The sequence below is a fragment of the Rhipicephalus sanguineus genome, chromosome 1 (genome assembly GCF_013339695.2).
Source record: "Rhipicephalus sanguineus isolate Rsan-2018 chromosome 1, BIME_Rsan_1.4, whole genome shotgun sequence".
Classification (NCBI taxonomy): Eukaryota; Metazoa; Arthropoda; class Arachnida; order Ixodida; family Ixodidae; genus Rhipicephalus; species Rhipicephalus sanguineus.
The window spans coordinates 338,773,596-338,796,053 of record NC_051176.1 but is presented as its reverse complement, the minus strand read 5'-3'; the positions used below and the strand labels follow the sequence as shown (position 1 = coordinate 338,796,053).

At 46.6% G+C, this 22,458-nt stretch overlaps 1 long non-coding RNA gene across 1 annotated transcript in view; it reads left to right on the top strand.

The window, feature by feature from the left end:
* Nucleotides 1-22,139, top strand: part of LOC125756951 (uncharacterized) — a 129,377-nt gene extending 107,238 nt beyond the window's left edge. The window contains exon 3 of the long non-coding RNA XR_007414955.1: nt 21,914-22,139. This is a non-coding gene — a long non-coding RNA (uncharacterized LOC125756951). The remainder of the gene's footprint in view (nt 1-21,913) is intronic.
* Nucleotides 22,140-22,458: the final 319 nt, after the last annotated feature.

Here is a 22,458-nt window from a genome sequence, read left to right as displayed (position 1 = left end):
AGCCAAGACAGAAAGAACGAAATAATTGAAGAGAAATAAAGAAAAAGAGAGAAAGGAGCAGATAGAGAAAGCGAGAAGAAAGGGAAGAAAGGTAAATAAGTTGAAGAGCGAGGCTGAGAAAGAAATAGATAGAGGGAGAAAGGAAGAAAAAGAAATCAACAGGGAAAAAAAGGCAGGTACAGGAAACAGAGAGAAAGAGAAAGAAAGAGAAAAATGAAGAGGAACAAGAGGCCATCCCCAGCTACACAGAGTGTTGGCAGTGATTGTCTTGGCTTCGGCATGGGAGAGGGCAAGTCACACAAATGTGTTCCTTCTTACGCAGAGTGCGGCTAGGTCTTATGCACCTGTTTCTTAGGCAGATAGTGGCCCGTTTTGTCTTTTTACGAGATCAAGGTGATTGTTTCTTGAGAATGGTGATACATGCGCGATTGTCCAATCTTCTGCCTGAATTCATTGTTTCCACAATGAAGGGGGGTACGAGACGCCCTATAGGGTGTCTGGTTCTCCATTTCAACGCTTGAGAGCTGCACGACAGCAGTGCCGAAGTGGCCCATCACATGGACTTTTTCATATTATAGGGCGAAGCTCCTTAGGGTGTGGGTCGTTCCCTCCTCTGTAGTAGTATGTAGCCAGCTCTAGTTTAATGAATTGCTCACTAGATGAGAAATTCACTAGATATCATAATTTAGAAGACATCGTACTGTTCCTTGATTTAGTCACACTAAAAGACATACTTTGCGGGCGATATACTCTAGTGAGCTTTCAACTTTTCGTCTTAATGTACATGATAAAGAAATTATTTCTACGAAAAACGCAAAGCACACCTTGAGCAAGATGTTTGGCTAAATGGGACCATGAGGCGACGCGAAGCCGGAGCTCTTGCACGATCGCGTTCCGTTGGCTTTCGTTGGGCATGCTACCGACCTCGCATCGTGGAATGCGAACAGGAACGCTACGCGCGTCGGGTCTTCCCTCTAGCCTTGACGTTAATTCTCACAGGGCGAGCGGGGAACGCGGTCGCTCTTGGCGCGCTTTCTCTTTCGCTCGGGAGCGGACACTTTCCCCACATTTCACCGATCACAAAGCGGTGATAATGATGGGACCACGTAAACCAACAATACAAAAAGTTTGATGTTTAATAATACACGGTGTTTCACTCTTTATATGATGTACTGGGCGAATTTCACGCCAGAGATTCACGGTTTACCGATGATTCCCTCCGGAGCTTCGCCCCACTCATCATCGTTCACCCCGTGGATATGCTGCGATTTTTTTCGAGGACTCTCTTTGCGACGCGGGAGAAAGAACTGCGTGAGACGTATCGTGCAGCAAGCAATTCAATCGGTCGTTTCTGAAGATGCTCTACAACTATGCTGTCATACTTTGTGTCTTGAGCTCATAATTTAAAAAGTTGAGCAACTAAACATAATTAGTGAGCTAGTTAAAGGGCCTCTAAATAACTCCGAGTTCAAAGACAAGGGATTGGTTTTCTTTCCTCGCCTTCAACACGCTTCTTACAAGCGATATCACCCCCTCGCCACTTATTTCTTCATAAAGCACGTCTACAATGTCAGCACTAAGCGCTGAGCCTATCGGGATTTTGCGCCTGTCAGCTACACGCTGTTATGTCCGTTTACGCGCAGTCGGAAAGAGACAAGACGAAGTGAAACCAGTCGGTCGCGCACGACAGCCATGCGAGACAAGAGAGAACGGGTGTGCGACTGCATGGCATAGAAGGGTAGGAGACAATTCACAACTGATATTCCACGTATATAGACCAATCGACAGTTTTGTGCCTTAATGACGTCACGTGAATCACCCTTCTGGCGGCACGAAGTGCGCCGGAAAGACGCACAACACCAGGAGAGAACAACGCGTTCGTTTTTTTTTTTTGTATTTTCAGATGCTGTTTAAGGGCCCTTTAAAGGGAAAATAAAAAAAAAAAATAGCCCGAGTAGCGTACGGTTCAATTGGCTTCCGAAGCGCCTTTCATTTTCACTCGCTCAAGCTTTGAGGGATGACCTGTATATTCCGGGTGATCAAAATTAAACTTTATGGTTTTCTTAAAATTAAGCACTGGTAGGTACGTGAAAGCCACCTTTGCAGATAATTAAGTTATTTATCGAGGGGGATAAAAAGTGAGATGATAATTATTTCTGTCAGCTGGACAAACAACTGAGATTACATAATAACTTATTAATGACTGCAGGAAGCGGGCATGTTTGTATTGAAAAGTCGTGTTTCGTGCTTCACACTGTCGGGCTCCTACATTACAAGATGTCGTGCTTCTACACAATTCCACTTGGCGGAATTCTTCTAACGTGTTCGTGCTCCGAGATATCGGGCTGCGATGTTTAACTGCTGTGCATATCACTTTTCATGCAATGCAGTGAGGACTGGCGCAAAGCTCCTCCCTCATGTACCGCGGCAGTTGCGTGCGGCGTTTAATCTGACAACGTGTCGAAGTGGCATTCGCGCAAAAAAAAAAAAGAAACACAGGACACTATGCGCTCGTCTCGTCGTTTCTTTCTACGTGTCCTGTGTTTCTTTCTTTTTTTTTGCGCAAATGCCATTCACAGTGGAATACCAACTCGCCCCACGCTCTGCTCTTCTAAGCCTTTTACTATGTAATGGCGATATCAAGCAATGACTGTACGTGACATCAGGGGGGAACATTGCGCCGACCCTCACTGCCTCGCACGCGTAATCATGCAGACCGCAATAAAGCTTTGCAGCGGGATATCTCGAAGCACGGGCACGCTAGGAGAATTCTTATAATTGGAACAGTGGAGAGACGCAACTGCCTCCAAGTTTTCGATAATAACACGCCCGCTTATCACCATCACTGAAAACTTAATTATTCGATTGTAGTTAATTCGGCGGCTGACAGCGTTAATTATGGTCTTACTACTTATAGTACTTACTTATCTTACTTGTTATTAGGATACATTACTTATTGGTAAAGGTGGTCTTCGCGTATCTCCCCGTGCTGAATTTTAAGAAATCCATAAAGCTTAATTTGATCACCCTAATAATATCTGGGTTTTACGTCCCAAAACCACGATATGATTTTGAGGGACGCCGTAGTGTAAGGCTCCGGAAAGTTTGATTATCTGGTGTTCTTTAACGTGCACCTAAACCTAAGTACACGGGCTTCCACCATTTCGCCTCCATCGAAATGCGACCGCCGCGGCCGGGATCGAACCCGCGACCTTCGGGTCAGCATCCGAGCACCGTAGCCACTGTACCACCGAGGCGGACAATTTTGATCACCCTGTATGTGAGGTTACAGTTGATGAAGTGGATGGATGCCAGGGACGGATCGCCGCGATCCGTCCCTGGCGTCCATAGATAAAAACGAAGCTTCACTTCGTTTTTTTATGTATTCGCGAATCCAAGCGTGAGAAACATAATACTAACTATACATTTGATGTATTAGTTAGTATTATGTAATTAGTGTTATGTAATTGATTACGTTATGTATTATGTAATTATTAATTAATTAATGAATTATTTAATTCACTCATATCATGTTAGGTCAGCGCCTACAAGACGGATTCACTGTCTCTTAGAAGTTTAATAGGTCACTGTTCGCGTCACGCCATTTACATTGAAGCGCCAATGAACGCTCATCGTTCTAAGCATGGCACGTTCGTCGAATTCAGTGAGTCATGTACTTAGTTTGTGCGTTTGTCCGCCTCACCATTCTAGTGAGGGCTTATGATGTCTCATCAGTACCTTGCCATCTGTGCGGGCATTTTCATGTTTGACCTTCTCGTGCTGAAAAGTGCAAAATGCAGCTTCATCGCAAGTCACAACAGCACGCCCAGCGCTGCGCGTCTTCTTTCCATAACAAAACAAAAGAAAATAAAAGAAACGCTACGCGCGTACGTATTTTCCAGCTAATTAAGAGTGGCTGCAGCGAGCGTAGGAAGCGCGAAAGCAGCATTACTATTTTTTACCCAGCGCAGCGTCTCTGTTACGCAGCTTCCTTCTATAGTTAGCACTGAAACGTCACTATATCGTAAGGCGAGTAGCAACTGCAAGTTCTACCAATGCTGGTAATAAAACAGCATAAATGAATGTTGACCGTTCTAATACTCATACTGCGCAAATGCGGAGTTGGAAAGCTTTCGGAATGTAGGAGGGCTAAATAGGGCGCTATATAAAACAATTAAAAACAGTGCTCATAACGTTAACTTTTAGTCTGTCTCATTAGAATGATTGCCCACACATATAATTTGAACTTTAAAAAAGTAATAGATTCGCACTTCTCAAATTCACTGCAGCCTGACTGTTTCGTCTGTATATGTATATGCACCTTGTTTGTGATAGCCCTCCTCCCAAACCGCGGCGGCAGCGAGTCGTGGTAGAATCCATGACCTTGGCAACGCGGTGCTCGTGAACCTGTTACGCGTATTTCTATCCTGTGAGAAAAAGCCACAGCTTCACCGCAAGGGCGAACAATGAAGGCGATAGCAACAAATTGTAATGTTATACGAAGTGAGGTTGGCAACTAACTCTTTTGCATCCGATCTCGCGTAACTCTACAAAACGCATGTTTAAGAGAACATGGCCGCTCCAGGGAGAAATGTTCTTTCCGCACGGTCTCTTCGCGTTGAGATCGCAGCACGTAGAAGGGTATACGAGCCGCCTGCTGATGGCTGCGGAGATAGCGCGAGCGCCAGAGATCGCGACCGCGCCCTTAGAATCAAAGTTCAAAGTCGCTGCTCGAGTGACACCCCCCCCCCCCCTTCCTCGCGTCTTTTCATGCTCGTTCAAAACGGGCGGGGCGTTTCCTCTCTTCTTCGACGGCAGGCCTTCCGAGCGGGCTGATGTTATCGCATGTGCCCTCCGAGCGAGGGAGATGGGTCGGCTCGTTTGATCTTTGCTTCAGCCGCGTTCGTCGCCCCCGCTCGCGCGCTTTTACCCGCAGTAGAACATACGATGCGCGGGGGGATGTTATCAATTTGGACTTGATACAGGACACGATGGCGACGGCAAAAACCCGTCGAGGTTGTCCATATAAAATAAAATACGTTCGATACACTGAATGCAGAAGAGGCAATAGTGTTTGTAATATTTATCCTTTTATTTTCATTTATTTATTGTACCCTCCATGCCCGAGGGCATTTCGGAGGGGAATGGTAAACGGGAAATTGTACAACAATTGGGCAGTAATATTATACAGTAAGAAAGTAATACAGTACCGTAATAAAACAAAGCACTAGTAATATCAATACAGTGAACTCTCACTTGAGTGAACTTCAAGACCCAAAGAAATAGTTCACTTAACTGAAAGTTCACTGAACTGAATATTCACTAGAATACGGAACAGCATTGGGCTTCCGGGTGGGCGGATTTTTTTCGCCGTTATCTTAATTTCGCCAATATTTCTTGTTATCTTTGATTCCCCTCACCTTTCTCGGTTGTGGAGTAGAGTGATGCCTACAAGGAATTTTCGGCGTTTTCTTAAATACGAAGGTCGCGAAAAACGCAGTGAAAGAGAGCTCGTAAAGAACCACACCTCGCTCCGTCGGTAGCTCATTTGGTAGAGCGGTGGACTGTAGAAGTGCTATTGTGGCAACGGTTATCCATTGTTATGTATACGTCTTCCTTTTCCAATTTTTTTTGCATGATATTGGAGTAAGATAAACTTTCTTGAAGGTAGCGAGGAAATACCGCGTTTTCATTATTTTGGAGGAATTTCGGAGCCATTTATTAAAACACCCGGTGCATGCGTTTCAGAATTATTTGCATGTGTATCTTGGCATCTGTGCAGGCATTTTCGCGTTTGACCTTCTCTTCCTGAAAAGTGCAGAAAGCAGGCGTGTTAGCTAGTTACGACAGCACGTCCAGCGCTGCGCAACTTTTCAGCCTGAGCAATAGTGCTGCGTGTATAGGTTCTAGCTATAAGAGAGCGGCTGCAGAGAGCATAGGAAGCGCGAAGGCAATTTTTATATTCACTCCTTCGCAACGCCTCTGTTGCACGGAATTCTTGTAAAGTTTCCCCAGAAACGACATTATTGTAAGGTGAGTTGCAGTTACAACTTTTATCAATGCTGGTCATAAGGCAGTTTAAAGAGGCGTTAACCACCCTGCCTTCTCCCTTTTGTATTCCTTCCTGCCAGTATTATACAGTAAAGGAGTTCGTCCAAAACATAGTAGGTTTAATGTATTTAGTTATAGCACTGTTTCTTTTTGTTTCCGGTGTTTTCTGTGTTTTTTGCTTTCGAACGGAGCGGGCCAACGCAAGAAGTGTTGTTCCTAATTCAGCTGTCGTTTGTGGAAACGTGATTGAGGTAAGAAGCCGAATGCGTGTTTTGGGAAGAACGTAACCAGTTATCGCATTACTAAAAGAGAGTAATTGCTCGCTGAAGGCCGATACTGGCATTTAAAAATTTTTTTGCGATCACTTTAATTAGACTGGCCCAGGGTAAGCGAAAATTTTGTGCTCTTTTCTGCTTACATTAAAATGGAAAGCTCACGATATAGTAAACTATGGCGTAAAAAGCTAGACGGTTAGTCATGATTCGGTGTGTTTTTAACTTGCGGCAGGTTGCAAGGCATTTTGATCGAAGTTTATAAATGATGTTTACTTCTTCTTCTGGGAAGAAAGATTTCTTTTTTCTTTTTCTCCCTCTTCTAATGACAAGAATCTGAAATCAGGAGTAAATGTTTTATTTTGGCTATCAAAGTAAAAGAGATTTCGCACCGCAGTCCAACACATCAACCTAGATGCGCCGACAACCGTGTACCACCCGTCCCCTTCCTTGTATCTTCTCCCCTAAAAGTAAATGAGAGCTTAACCTAACATTACATGTAGGGTAATGTTTTTTTTTTCAGGGGCGTCCATCAGCTGAGACTCGCGAACGTGATGGAAGTGAGTAAAAAAGCGTTCACCTTTTTCCTTGTCTTAGAATTGTGCCACATTGTAATTGGGTCGGTGGATGTCCGAATCTTAAAAGGTAAGCCGTTACGCTTTCTTCGCAGCACCATAGAGTGTATTAGACAACATATGTGTCATTTAGCCTCAAGGATTCCTAACGCAAAGAATTAATTACAAGTGTAATAATTATTTAATTAATTTTAATAGGCTACAAAAGGTTCTCACGAGTTTTCTTGGTTCGCTGGTCCGCCATTGCGTATGTTATCCTGAAAAATGTTCGCTAATATTTCAAATGATGAGCTCTACACACACACACCACACCCACACACACACACACACACACACACACACCACACACACACACACACACAAACACACACACACATATATATATATAATATATATATATAATATATTGCAGGGGCGTAGCGGGGGGGGGGGGCTTATGGGCTTCAGCCCCCCCCCGAAATTTTTCGTGCTCTCATACACCACCAACCAGCGGCGTCACCCGGGTGGTGGGATTTATTGGGCTTCAGCCTGATTATCATTTATTTAATTATTTATCTTTTTATGACCCTCAAAATGTAGCAGAAGCAAGTTTGATATCGGGCTCTACACAGATGGCTCAAAAGTGGATGATGACACAAAACATCAACTGCTAGCTTCTCCTTGGATTCCTCCGCCATGCTATATGTTTAAGTCTATGAACGATTTTTAAGCAGAAACGAATGTTTACGTGGCTTGGCTGGACAGGTACCGATGGCTTAGCTTCTCAGCGCTTTAAGAGGGTGCGTTTTGCCGAGTGTGTGTCCTTTTTAGCAGAAGTGAGATTGGCAAGGGCCAACATGCGCGCACTAAGGCCCTCGTATCCAAGCCATTTCAAAAGTGGAAGCACGCCCTCGAAGTCTTCGGTGCACATGAAGTCACTAAATATCACACTGACGCTCATCTGGTAGCCGATAGTTTTCTTCAAACCTTCTCAGGATGTGTGCCCAGTGTTGTTGATCAGCTGGACCATGGCAGGCAAATTCAAATAAGAGAGATCCGAAGGAAGTTACAGCCTATTGTTGAGACAGTTCTCTTTTGCGGGTGGCAAGGTGTGGCTCTCCGTGGACATAGAGACAGTGGTCCCATGGATTCAAGCACAGCCTCCTCTACAAATACAGGCAACTTCAAAGAGCTGCTTCGCATGCGCGCGGATTGTGGCGACACAGATAAAAAAAAGCATTTGGAAAGTTGCCCAAATAAGGCCTCATATTTTAGTTTATATGTACAAAACCACATTATAGAAATCTCTGCTGCAATCATCAAGGAAAGCCTAGTCGCAAAAGTAAACGCTGCAGGCTGCTTCTCCGTACTTGCTGATGAAACGACGGATGTTGCGGGTATCGAGCAGCTTACTCTTTGTGCAAGGTACCTTAATAAGGATGCGAACGGAATCGAAGAAGTGTTCTTAGGCTTTGTGCCAATTCACGACCAAATGGCCGGGCCCTGGCCGACACCATCATAAGGCTCCTTATAGAAATGGGAATTAACATGCAGCATCTCCGTGGTCAAGGCTACGGTGGTGCAAGTTCGATGGCCGACAAAACGAATGGTGTTCAAGCTGCTGTCCGTGAGAAATATCCAGCCGCACTCTATGTACTCACTGCGCGTGTCACTCCCTTTATCTAGTTGTGTGTGCAGCATGCTCCATCACAGACATTCGAAACTGTTTTGGGACTCTGAAGGCGACGTCAGCCTTTTTCCGTAAATCTTCTAGCCGCTCACACGTTTTGCGAAAAGTGATAAGTTTGAGCTGTCCTGAGCCTACAAGGCAGCGCCTTTTGGGACTATGCGAAACGCGCTGGGCCGAGAAGCACGATGCAGTGCTTTCATTTGTGAGCCTCTTTGAGCCGTTGATCGCAGCACTAGAGGAGATTAGGTTTAACGGAAATGGCGAAAGTCCAGTGCAGGCAAACAGTCTAATGTTGGCACTCTTTTCACCAGCGTTCCTTGTAAGCCTGCATGTGACGGAACACGTGTTAGCACTGACTTTGCCACTGTCAAAGAAGCTGCAGACGAGGAGTATCGACATGAGCGCTGCCATTGACGACATAGAAGTGATACAGCAGACAATTGAAAGTGACCGCAAGAACACGAATGTTTCTTTCTCAAAAATATTTGCACAAATGCAGGCATTGGCAGAAAAACTGAATGTGGAGATCACCAGCCGTCGAGCCGGTGTCCGGAAGCAAAACCTTGGGAGCAATGCATTCGAAAGTGCGGAAGAATATTTTCGCAGAACCCTGTTCATTCCGTTCATGAACCACGTACTAGCCCAGTTAAACCAACGGTTCGAAAAGCACAGGACACTTCTAAAGGACTTTTCATTAATTGTATCATCCGCAATACCACCAATGCAAGATGATCGGGAGAAAGGAGCAGAAAATCTCCTGACCGTTTTTGCGCATGACGTCGAAACGAGGGCTGGTTTTGGAGAACTGCGACTATGGTGGACAAAGTGGGCGAACAAAGCAGCAAACCAGAGCCCCGGTACAGGAACCGATGCCCTCTCTCATTGCGACAGCAGGTTCTGTGCGAATGTGTACAAGCTACTCCGGATTCTAGTCACCCTTCCAGTGACCACTGCCAGCGCAGAGGGAACGTTTTCAAGTATGAGGTTACTTAAGAACTACTTACGCTCCACGATGTCTGAGGAAACGCATGGTTGGCCAGGCACTTCTGTACGCCCACAGAAATGTCGACATCAGCGTGTCGGAAGTCATTGACCGCTTCGCTAAGCTTCCTCGCCGGGTCAACGTTGTCCTTTGATACCGAGCAGGACAAAAATCAGCGCAAACGAAAGGAAAAGACACTACTGTTCCAGAGTTCAGGTCAATGAGCCCGTAATTCTGACGCAATATTATTGTTCACCACCTTTTAAAGCCGTGAGGATTTTGTACCTTTTAGCAGTTAACACTGTGACCTAATATAAACATAAGAATACGGGCATCAGGTGGACATTACCAGCCAATCGACAGCTTCACCTTGTTCACTGAGAGGTCGGCATACGCGGCGTTACCAAACAAATTCAACTATTGGGAAGCCGTACTAACAGCATTGTTTGTTACTTTCATTTGTCGTTTTTGTTCTTCATTGCTTTTTGAACTAGAAGCGGCAACCTTCCTTTAAATTGAGTGCACAATAGTGGTTCGCACTTTTAAAACAGTTTTGAAGTAGTTTCTTTCGTTATTTCTGCGCTCTTCCTTTATAGTTCTGTTACATGGTGCGTCCGAGACAGCAGCTTGGCCCAAGGACATATCAGTTGGCATTATGTATAGTGATCATTGCTTAGTTCCGTTTATTGATTGCATATTTAAATGTACATTTGTGAAGTTTTGCGTAAGCATACTGCGCACTGTTTCCGGTGACTTATATTTTGCCCGTATTCGAGGTGTACTTTCCCATTCTTGCTTTTCCCTGGCCGCATCATTTGTGCAAAAAGATGAACATTTTGCGTAAACAATCTGCATTAAAATCCTGGTTATTTCGTGGACTTCATTTTTTTGTTATCAGGCACCTCTTCAGTTCAAAGCTGATGCAGTTCCGAAGTTTACGTGATATTTGCCGTACCTGTTACACACACAACACACACACACACACACAAATATTGAAAAGATTGAAGACAGTTATTCCTGGAAAGATTTTGCGGGCATGCCAACATAATATTTTTACGAAAAAACACATTTCTTACTCGTTCTTAACAGAGGGCAGCATTCAAGAAGTGATTTGCAGCATCTAATACAAATTGTCACTGGTAATACATATTAATGGTAATACCAGTGACAATGTATGTACATGGTAATACATGTACATACCCACGCCGCTTTTGGAAAATTATGAAACCGGACGACAAAACCACAGTCTCTCTTTGTGACACTTCTGGATCCCCCGTTGCCGACTGCGACGTTCCATCCGTCAACTCTGCATTTTGTTCCGTCTTTACTAACGAACCTAACAACGAACTTCCTGATTTTCCGCATTTTGCTTTTCCGCCAATGCCAAAGATTGTATTCAATTCAGAGGGAATTGTAAAAGTTATTAACCAATTAAAGAACTCTTCGTCATGCGGTATAGATGGCATAAACGCCAAAATTCTGAAAAATACTAAACATGTATGCAGTTCCATATTGTCAATTTTTCAGCAGTCACCCGACACAGGTCAAGTCCCATTACACTGGAGAGTTGGGAAGGTCTTTCCGGTCTTCAAGAAAGGTGACCGCTCATTTGCAGGTTACTACCGACCAATCTCGCTCACTAGTGTTTGTTCAAAGATCATGGAACACGTCATCTTTTCTCATGTTGCTACATTTTTATCATCCGTAAACTTCTTTCACCCAAACCAACATGGCTTTCGTAAAGATCACTCATGCGAGACCCAACTAACATTATTCCTGCACGACATTCACCTTCATATGGACCGTAACATCCCAATTGACACACTGTTCTTAGATTTTGAAAAAGCCTTCGATAAGGTACCCCACTCCCGTCTCCTTCAAAAACCTCGCGTCTAAACCTTCATCGGCATGTTTTTAACTGGATTAAAGCATTCCTAACAAACCGTAAACAATTCGTGCATGTTAATGATCACTCCTCCGACCTCTCGCATGTCTTGTCCAGCGTGCCCCAGGGTATCGTCCTAGGGCCTCTTTTATTCCTAATATACATTAACGATATTCCGCTTTCCGTTGAATCTAACATCCGTCTTTTTGCTGATGATTGTGTCCTCTACCGCCCTATAAATAACCCCACCGATGTCTCCTCTCTACAGCATGACCTCTCACGCATTCAGCAGTGGTGTACCACCTGGTTGATGTCCCTTAATGCGAAAAAAACATTACTAATTTTTTTTCCATCGTCGCCGAAACCACACGCCGGCTACTTACACAATCAACAACTGTCATATAGCTGCTACTGACTCGATTAAATACCTGCGTGTCCATCTTTCGAGTAACCTATCTTGGGGCGACCATATAAATCACATAATTCACTCCGATAACCGCGCTCTCGGGTACATACGCCGTAACATTTCCATGGCACCACCTTCCGTTAAACTACTCGCTTATAACACCATTGTCAGACCAAACTTGAGTATGCAGCTGCTGTCTTTGACCCCCACCAAACTAATCATATCGAAATACTTGAGTCAGTACAGAACCGAGCAACCAGATTCATTGTTTCAGATTATTCCCGCTACTCGAGCGTCTCCGCCCTCAAATCCCAGTTAAATCTTTCTACCCTCGCTCTTCGTCGTCGTATTGCACGTCTCTGCCTTTTTCACAGATTCCTTTTATTCAACCCCCGCGTGACAACCACCTCATCCAGCCGGTCCATCGAGGTCATCGCACAAGTCATCCAAATGCTGTGATTCCGCCATGTGCCCACACCATCATTTCAGCAGCCCTTCTTTTTGCGCACCACCCGAGACTGGAATGACCTTCCGAACGAAGCAGCAGTCATCCGCGATTTTGCGCGCTTCAAAAATGCCATCCAGGAAGCAGACTCAACCACATCCTAACATACACCTTCATCGATACCGCCATTTTATGACGCCCACCCCTCATGTAAAGTCCCATATGGGACCTTTGAGGAATAATAAATAAATATATAAATAAATAAATAAATAAATAAATAAATAAATAAATAAATAAATAAATGTTATTCATATACTTAGTCGTTCTAAAAATTCAATGAGGAGGTCGCGCTGCAACGTGAGCCCCCCCCCCGAACAAAATTCCTGGCTACGCCACTGATATTGTAGTGAAGAGAGGACGACGAAGAAACACACGAGCAAGCTAGCAGGCAAGCAAGCCGCAGTGTCAAGAGTAGCAGGGGACTCCAGCTCGCGCTTGCCCGGATTTTGGCTGCTTGACGCCCGCCGCTCTCCGACGCCCTACTCTAGACCCTTGTTGACATTCCCTGAAGACGCGTCAATAAACCACGTCACATTTGGTGGAGGTACGTGGATTCCCAGTACCAACCTGGACCTTCGCTCCCGGAAACTCCCCCCGGTTCGTGACCACATCGCCACCATGGCCGAGGAGACCCCTCTCCAGTCGGGACCTTCGGCAGTCCACGTCACCTGCGGCGCCGGGTTCCGCCAGCGAGATCCACCCATCTTTACCGGCTCAGGTGACTCGGACGTGGAAGAATGGCTCTCGAAATACGAACGTGTGAGTGCCAGCAACAAATGGGACGACCAAATGAAGCTTGGTTACGTCCAGTTCTACCTTGCGGACATCGCCCAGCTGTGGTATAACAACCACGAGAGCGACATTCCCACTTGGTCCGTCTTTAAGACTTCCGTTGCGGGACGTTTTCGGTCGGCCATCGGCTCGCACAGCTTCGGCAGAGCAGCGCTTGCGTCAACGCGCGCAGCAACCCGGCGAGAACTTCACGGGCTACATTGAGGATGTGCTGAACCTCTGCAACCGCGTGAACTCTACCATGACCGAAGAGGATAGATCAAGCACATCCTGAAGGGCATCGAGGACGATGCTTTCAGATGCTCCTCGCAAGGAATCCCACCACAGTCGCTGCCCTCGTATCCTTGTGTCAGAGCTTTGACGAGTGCGTCGGCAGCGCTTGATCGCGCGCCAAGCCCTCACGACCGACACGCTATCGAGCTTGCACGTTACTGCTCGCCCTGCCGATCAGCAGCCGCTGCTATCCACCATCAAGGAGTCTATCCGCGAAGAGGTAGCACGTCAGCTTTTACTACTACCTCTCACGAACGAGCCAGTGCAGACTTTGGCCCCTGACCTTCAACACGTCATTCGGACTCAAATTGCTGAGCACCTACCACCATCTATACCCAACAACCACTCGTCACTGCGCCGCTCACCTTACGCAGCTGTCGCTGCTCGGCCCCCTCAGCAGCCTATGCCGTATACCCGACCTGCGATGCCAACCCCTGCGATGCCAACTCCCTGCGATGCCGACCCCTGCCTCGCCGCTGACCACGACTTCGTCGGCCGCCTTCACTACGCGGGGCCCTCGCCTTCGTTTTTTCGGCCGTCAAGACGTGTGGCGAACGCCGGACAACAGGCCCATCTGCTTCGCCTGCGGTGTCGCTGGACACGTCGCTCGCCACTGCCGCCGTTGCCCACCTTCTTTCTTCGACACCGTGGCCACACCTGATCCTTCGTCGTCACGGACACCACCTAGGTACGCCGCTGATAATCGACCATCCTTCTCCAATCGTCGATCACCATCTCCTCGACGACGCTCTCTGTCACCCATGCGTCCGTCGCTCAGCTACAGAGGAGGGAAACTGATTGCTGCAGTTCCGGAGGCAAGAGCTGCATGCAGTCGAACTGCCCAAGGCCTCCATTGTGTTTCGCCGCCAAATGTTTATAGGACGTCGATGTCGAAGGAACCGCCGCCGTTGCGCTTATTGACACAGGGGCCGCCGTTCCGTCATCTCTGAGACACTGTGCCGCAAGATAAAGAAGTTGACGACGTCGTTATCAGGACTATGCTCCGTACTGCCAGCTCACAGTGCATTGCGCCGTCAGCTGTCTGCACTGTGCGAGTCACCATACAAGGTGCACTTTACGTGATCGAGTTCTTTGTGCTACCGTCCTGCTCCCACGACATTATTCTCGGTTGGGACTTCCTATCGAGTCATAGCGCCATCATAGACTGTTCTCGTGCAGAAGTAGCTCTTATGCCGCTGCAGACCTGTCTTTCGTCGATACCCTCCCCACAAACTAGTCGTCGCTGAGGACACAGTGGACCCTTGTAGCACTGACCTGTACGACCGCACCAGACGGAACAGCACTCTTTGCCCGTCGGACGTATTTCTACGTCGTCGCGGCTTACGACTGCCCTTTGCAGTACTATCGATTAACTCTGGCGCTACGATAATGCTCGTTGCCAACTCGCTGACGTTCGCCGTTACCTTGCTTCGCGGGGAATCTTTGGGGCACGTACAAGACGTCGATCTCTTGCGTTCCCTGGCTTCTCTGAGGACCAACACCACCTTCAGCTGAACGCCATGACGTCACCTGTTCCCAACTCTTCAGCCCCAGATAATTTCCGCCCTTCAATCGCCGACGATCTACCGCCATCGCATCGCAGCCAACTCCTCGCCCTTCTGCAGGACTTCCGCTCGTCCCTTCGATTGTGCCCAGCCCACCTTGGGCCGCACGACGAGCGTCACACACCACATCGACACCGGTTTCACATGCTCCCTTACGCCAACGACCCTATCGAGTTTTCCGCGGCAGAACGGCAAATTATCAACGAACAAGTCGACGACATGCTTAAACGCGCAAGTGATACAGCCGTCCCAGAGCCCCTGGTCCTCTCCTGTCGTACTTGTGCGCAAGAAGGATGGATCAATAAGGTTCTGCGTTGACTATCGCCGCCTCAGTAAGATTACTCGAAAGGATGTGTACCCGTTGCCATTACAAGAATAAAATCGCGCAGGTAGCTTCCAAAAGGGATCGCTGAACGATACTGCAGGTTATACTCTCTGATAGCCACGCTTTTGTGAGCAAGACGCATTATTGTAAGAGCGCTCGTGAACAAAAATTACGTTCCGCGAAACTACCCGTAAAGCGTACTCTAATTAATTACGCGATGCATGCTGAAATGATCACATTTCACAAAACTTTGTGCACAACTTGTGAATATGGCGCAACAAAACATCGTTTCACTCTTTCGCGAGCTGCACTGCCATTACGATTCACGCGTAACTACAGCGAGAACGTTTTTTTACAAATGTAACAGCGTACGTATCTGACGAGGTTGCTTTCCGCAGCCCACTCAGCACGTACTGTATACATTGCGGACTTGCATGAGCAAGATGTTCTTGATGTTCCAATAAAATCAGCGAAAATGTCCAGGCTAGAAAGACGCGAAACACGCTCTCCGACGGGCTGAGTTTCGGGAGTTTCACGTTTGCTCTGTGTAGCGTCTGCTGGTGTGGCAGCCCGCGCATGTTGTTTCGTCGCGTTGCGATAGATGGCGCGACAGGGCGATGTAAATATGGCGATGCGCATGAAATTCTGTGTGTTCTGGTCTATAGGCTTATTTCACCTGGTCGTTGAGTAATACACATTCTTCGAATGTCGTGTGCTGCTGAAATAAACTGACCATGCCTTCATCCCGTTGCCACCAACTAACCTTCAAGTAGTGTTCAAGTACCATATATTGTGTCTTGCTCTTTTAGCGCAATGTACTACTTACTGTGCTAATCTTATCTTTTTCATTTTGTTTATCTGGTGAAGGTGTCCAGCATTCATGTATATTTGTGCAAAATCTGAGCAAATATGTAACCGCTAGCGTCCGACACAGCTTCCCCATCAGCTTCCTTGTCGCAATAGACGTCGCAGACATGTCGTTGGAGCAACGCAAGGATGCGTGGGTTTGCCACATGCTCGACTTTCTGGCTGATCCATCAGCTTACCCCGCTTCAAGAACTCTTCGTCGCCAAGCGCCCCATTTCGCTATTCGAGAATGGTCTCCTCTATCGGCGGAACTACGCGTCTGATGGTCGGAGGTGGCTCCTTTGATACGTCGCCACATGCGCATGGAAATGTGCGCTGCTTTTCACACCGACCCGCCAAAGCGCTCACGCCGGCGTTCTCAAGACCTACAACCGCCTGCGTCAGCGATACTATTGGCGCAGACTGTATTCATTTTGTGTGCAAGTATGTCCGCACTTGTACCGCCTGTCAGCGACGAAAGGCTCCACCCCAACGACCAGCCGGTACACTTCAGCCTCTCCCGTGCCCGGCGCGTCCGTTTGACCGCGTCGGTATTGATTTATACGGCCCGCTTCCCTCGACCACTTCTGGGAACAGATGGATTATTGTCGGCGTAGACCACCTCACGCGTTACGCAGAGACTGCAGCTTTGGCACAGCAACAGCCAGAGAAGTTGCGTTTTTCATTCTACGCAACTTCGTCCTGCGCCACGGCGCCCCGCGCGAACTTTTGAGCGACAGAGACGTGTTTTCCTGTCCGAAGCTATTGAAGCATTGCTCGTTCAGTGCAATATCGTTCACCGCATGACGACCGCATATCATCCACAAACCAATGGCCTAACCGAAAGAATTTAATCGCACTCTCGGCGATATGCTGACGATGTACACCGCATCCGACCAGACCAACTGGGACACCGTTCTTCCTTTCGTGACATACGCGTACAACACTGCTACGCAAGCCACCACAGGATTCTTACCGTTCTTTCTTTTATACGGACGAGAGCCATCATGCATGCTGGACACTATGCTTCCTTACACACCGGACGCATGTGAGTACAGCCCAATTTCCGAGTTTGCCAGGTACGCAGAAGATTGCCGACAGTGGCCCGTTCATTTACGACAGAAGACCAAGGTCGCCAGAAGCTTAGGCGCGACGACGACGGACCTCTTGCTGCTTTCAAGACAGGGGCTCTCGTCTGGCTTTGGGTACCGCCGAACACTCCTGGACTTTCCTCCAAGTTACTAGCTCGATACCACGGCCCCTACCGCATTCTTGCTCAGACTTCTCCCGTCAATTACGAGGTCGAGCCCTTGACACCATCTGACGACTTGCGCCGTCGCGGCCGAGAAATCGTCCACGTGTCTCGGATCAAGCCATATTATGACCCCGCTATCTTGTCAACGCCTTAAGTCGCCAGGATGGCTCCGCTATTTCCCGGGGGCCAATGTAGTGAAGAGAGGACGACGAAGAAACACACGAGCAAGCTAGCAGGCAAGCAAGCCGCAGTGTCAAGAGTAGCAGGGGACTCCAGCTCGCGCTTGCCCGGATTTTGGCTGCTTGACACCCGCCGCTCTCCGACGCCCTACTCTAGACGCTTGTTGACATTCCCTGAAGACGCGTCAATAAACCACGTCACAACATATATATATATATATATATATATATATATATATATATATATATATATATAGTCAGTGTAGAGTAATGGGCCAATGGGCCGATAGGCCGCGGATCGAGGCATCGGCTTCACACCGCATCAGCACTTTTGACGGCGGCACACGAGTGAAAGCGCTGCAATACGGTAGCGCATGAGTGCAGTCATGTGGTTTTATAATTGTTTTCTCGGGCTTGCTTCAAACGCAAGAAGAAAATAACCACACGGCATGTACGTTTCCGCAAAAATTGGATCGGCCGCTTTGGAATGCATTCTACAACGTAACGAAGCGCACTTGGTCCTAAAGTGAACGTTAAGAATTTTGCATAATTGATCTTAGTTAATTATCCAATTAAGCTCAACATGAAAATGCCCTAAAGAGCGCCCCATGACGGCAAATCATATGTCATTGGTTTTATTCGGTCGTGGTTAGCATTAAAAATCCTACTTGTTACGTGAAGCACGATGTGTATATTAATGTTTCCTGTGGCACATGAAATATTCGACGTCTTGGAAGTGAAAAGTCAAGTCCAACGCAGTAGTCTGTGCGACATGCTTGAGCGTTGTATTGATTTCTGTGAATATCAAAAGAAAAGCGTCACTGCCGTTTGACGCCAAATGAACCCACGTCATACAAATACAACCACTGTGCTCTTCGGTCATTTTGGAAGAGAACTGTTGGCATCCGTACGCCTTACACCTATGGATACTACAGGATCATCGAGAGAAATCCAAGTTACTGTTTTCTTGGTAGAATGAAATCATACACACAAAAGACGCAACGCTCAGGCGAGATAGGCATTTGCGCGCATCAAAAACTAATGTAAGGTTCTCATTACGACCCGAAGCATCCAAGCAAGATTAAAATAAATACTTCGTGAAACGCACGGGCGACTGCAGTTCATATTATAGGTTCTCCTCACATCATGGTGAAGGAGCGATCCATGACGTTTTGCTCATTGTGGACATTATAGTCAAATATGAGTCATGTTATTACTCAGTAAAATATGAGGATCGTGCAATGCACGTGTATATGCGATGATATACCGAATGGTCAACAGCCGTGCTGTTGCGTTAATGTCACCAGAAAAAAGTTCAGAGATGACGTCTCTCACAACGTCCAAACGTAATTTTTTGCCTTAGTAACACTTGCGCGCCCTTCCATACTTTTTCTTTGAAATTGCTGTTTCATGAAGAGGACGACTTACACCGGGAGGCCAAAAAAAAAAAAAGAAAGAGGATGCAACACGCACAGCCGCGGAGTCATTGTTTTGCGCGGTTTGAAAAGTTGCCGCAATTTCTTCGCAGAAATAAAGTTTATTTTCTGATAGCAGAGAATAATACTAGAAAAAAATAATAGCGCAAATATTAGACTTCAGCTGCATGGCCTAATGTGGCTACAATGCTGCTGTCGCCAAGCAATGCCGTCAATTCAGGCCCAGAAACCACCGCTGTAAAGGGCACTCTAAGGCGGCTTTTATGTGTAATGATAGAACGCACGGGCTCCTGCAAGAAAGAGCACGAAGGTCATCGATTGAGCTGTGCGAATCATTATCGGCACAGAAAGTGCGTGATTTATAATTTTGAAGACGAAAGCCTTAGATGACTCATCAAACACGAATGTTGACTGTAGGCGTGGGCGTCCCGCGGCGTCGGGGACAACGCGAGTGATGCAGAAAATCATCATCACGTGATGAAGTCGCCATATGACGGCATCGTGACGTCACAGCTCACCAAATTTTGTGACGACATTATGACGCCATCATGACATCACTATGACGTCACGTGACGTAACGTCACATGCCGATGTAATCACATGACATCGTAATTTGGTCAAAGGTTGGCCGATAACGGAGGCAGTGCAAAACCAGGTGAGGTGCCTCCGAACTTGGAGGCAGTGAAAAACCACGCTAGGTGCAGAAAGCTTTCGGAAGGGGACGGGGCCGGATCAATACATGGACTCAGAAGAAAAAGAAGATGGCTTTCGCCTTCGAGTCGTCTTGGGTAAATGCACAAGTGACCCTGCGAGTTTTTTGTCCCCCTTAACGCACGATCCAGCACCGCACTTAGATGCGCCAGGAAGGTCGGTACAGGTTCAACACGTACCCTCGTTATTCAGAAATGTTGGTGTCCTCGACTGGTTTTAAATAAGGCAACCTGGAGCGAAATTTGAAATAACTAGTTTGTACCTTTTGCTGGATGCTATAATTTTTAAGTGTCGTAATGTATGCCTTGCAGTGTGAATTCAGCGCTTTTGTTTGACATTACCGGTTATATGCCACAGCTTGCTTCCATCAGTCCTGCAGTTCGTACTTGAAGCAAGAGAGAAATGAAATACTGTCTCCTTACTGCCAATGTACTGAAAAGCAGGGAGTCTCATGAAAGTCCCCTGTATTTGGCATACACATGAATATTTCCTTGCATCTGTGGAATCCGTTCCCACAGTGCACGTTATGGGGAAATTTCTCTTCGCAACAAAATGCCATTTAACGCTGCCATTTTAATGAATGCATTTCCCATATCTGATATATGGATCATTTCGCAAGGGGATTTGGCGTCAGCATTCGAGAAACATAACAATACTGACCTCCAATATGACTCGAATCTGGCCGCCGATTGTGAAATATAGAGATTTTCTTCCGCGGTTATGTTTCAAGGCATGGTGTCCGCATGGGGTGCTTTGCGAAAAAAAAATGCTCGAGACCAGTCCCATCTCTGTTGCTTAACCGAACAAAGCGTTAGTAGTCGTAATAGACGAGTAAACAATGCGAGTTCCATTTAGCAAAGTCACAAATATTTTATTCCTTGAGAAGCCACGGGCCGCTAGCGAAACGTCCCGCGGGCCGCGTGTATGAGACCCCGGTATAGAGAATCATACCTTATTCACAAGTTTTATACATTCCAGCCAATAGGCATAAACGTTTTCAAAGTGTGCTCTTGAATGTCTCCTATATAGTAGCCACACAAGGACAACCAGTCATATAGCTAAGCCTTTAATCTAACCACTTTTAAATGTTGTGACCACGTAACTCTCATGTTCAGTCGCTGCTCTCTAGTAATGCGTGGTTTGGTGAAGTACAATGAAGCGACATTTTTGACCCCCAAATGATAAATGAATCACGGGTTCGTGTTTCACTGATGCAGCTTTAACAACAGCATTTACTTTCACTGGCGAGTTTTCCATCGCAGGAGAGCGCTAATCTCTCAGGCGTTAAAGGGTGCCTGAAAAGGTGGGCGATTTTTCGCAAGCACATATAGACCGTATCGCGAGTCCTTCGCATCAGTGCCGGACCAACTGAAGCGTCTTGCGCAAAATGTGTAATTCATAAGATTTCAAATACGCGCGTCGCTGCAGATCGCATCGGTGCTGCGTGTTGCGTGGGTGAGCAACGTTACACAGACGACCGATCTGATTGGCTGTTCCACCGACGTCGCGGATAAATTTTCTAGCTAAATTGTGAACAAGTGTTGTTCATATTAGACGGGACACTTTACATTTATTTATAATTGAACCGACCGACCGACCGACCGACCGACCGACCGACCGACCGACCAGTGTCGATCAGTGAAATGCGCCAGTGTCACTTCCATGACCGACCATATGCGAAACAGCAGGCGACTGATGACCGACTGCCTCGCAGGACTGCAGCAAGCAGTGCGTGCTATCAAGGCTGCATGTGAGATCGGCAGATGATACAAATGCAGTGCGGGTAGGGTGGCTAACGTGGGTTCAGGGCTACAGAAAAACAAAATGGCAGCAATGCTGTTTGCGTTTTCAGTGGTTTTTGGCAGCTGTAGGCTTACGATTGAAAGAAAAAGTTAGGATAATCAAAGGAGAGGGGTTTCAAATATCCAGAATTTTGGTTGAGGATATACACTGACTCTATGGAGTATGCAACGGTGCCATGGCAGAGACCGGATATTTAGGCTGGTCCAAATAACAGGACGTTCGAAAAAATGGTCGGCGACTATTTATACACAAGCAACTTTATCGTCATGCTTTCATTTCCAAGTTTAGCCTTCCATAAGTGCAAATTAAATATTAAAGTAAACAATATGCTTACAGGTGCTTTAATTTATACAATATTTGCACAAATGTCTCTTTCACTTCAGAGGTTCTTCGGCAACGTGTTCATTTGGAGGACATGAAGATCACCCCACCATAGCAGTGATGGAAGTGCTGCTCCAATTGCTCCAAACTGCTCCAAAAGAGAAATGCTGCTCCATGCTGCTCCAAACTGCAATTTTTGTTAGTAACTGCTCCGGACTTGCTCCGAAATGGCACTGGTAAACTGAAAACAATGAACTTTTAAGCACATGATCATCCAGCAAGCGTAAATGAAACAAAAAACAAGTTGTCTACTATCATTCTATACTCACGGCCAACTTTTCTTGGCAGTGAAGAGAAGGCTGCAGAGCCAAACTGTGCGTGTGCTACCGCTGAAGAATATAGTCCCACAATTGTGTCTGTGTTTTCTGCGTGAGAATAAAAAACAACAACAATGCTCTATTTTCTACTGGACACTGTTTGAAAAATAGGCGCAGCATGCACCAAGGAGATATAAAATTTATATTTGTTTTACTTTACGCAGTGTCATTTCATGTTTTTGCACGTGTGAAAACGTCACACCTTTTACATGCACCTCACAGTCAAAATA